The sequence below is a fragment of the Nannospalax galili genome, unplaced genomic scaffold (assembly GCF_000622305.1).
Source record: "Nannospalax galili isolate Female #2095 unplaced genomic scaffold, S.galili_v1.0 scaffold1864, whole genome shotgun sequence".
Taxonomy (NCBI): Eukaryota; Metazoa; Chordata; class Mammalia; order Rodentia; family Spalacidae; genus Nannospalax; species Nannospalax galili.
Genome location: NW_008351642.1, coordinates 10,280 through 10,869, shown reverse-complemented (window position 1 = coordinate 10,869; position 590 = coordinate 10,280).

Genomic DNA, 590 nt, shown 5'->3' with positions numbered 1-590 from the left:
GTTAAACAGGCCCATAACAAATAATAAAATTGAAGCAGCACTACAAAATGTTGTGACTAAAAAAATAGCCCGGCCCCAGATGGCTTTGCCGCAGAATTAAACCAGAGATTCAAAGATATAAAACCAATACTAATTTCTTTTTCTTTTATTTTTTTTCCTTTTCTTTGAGACAGGGTCTTCTTTTAGCCCCAGGAACTGTCTGTATAGACCAAGCTGGCCTTGAACTTACAGAGAGTCACTTGCCACTGCCCCCTGAGTGCTGGGATTATAGGTGTGTGACACTTCACGTGGCTATCAAATATGTCTTAAATTTTTCAAAAACATAGAAACAGAGAGAGAATTCCAAAACTCCTATGAAGTCAGTATTTCCCTAATACCCAAACCAGATAAAGACACAACAAAAGAAGAAAACTATAGGCCTTAATAAACATAGATGCAAAATTCACAACAAAATACTCACAAACGACATACAGACACACATCAAAAAGACCATCCACCATGATTGAGTCAATTGTTTTCCACAGAAGCAGGGATCATTCAGTGTACATGTCAGTAAATGCAAAGAGTCATATAAATGGACTTGAAGACCA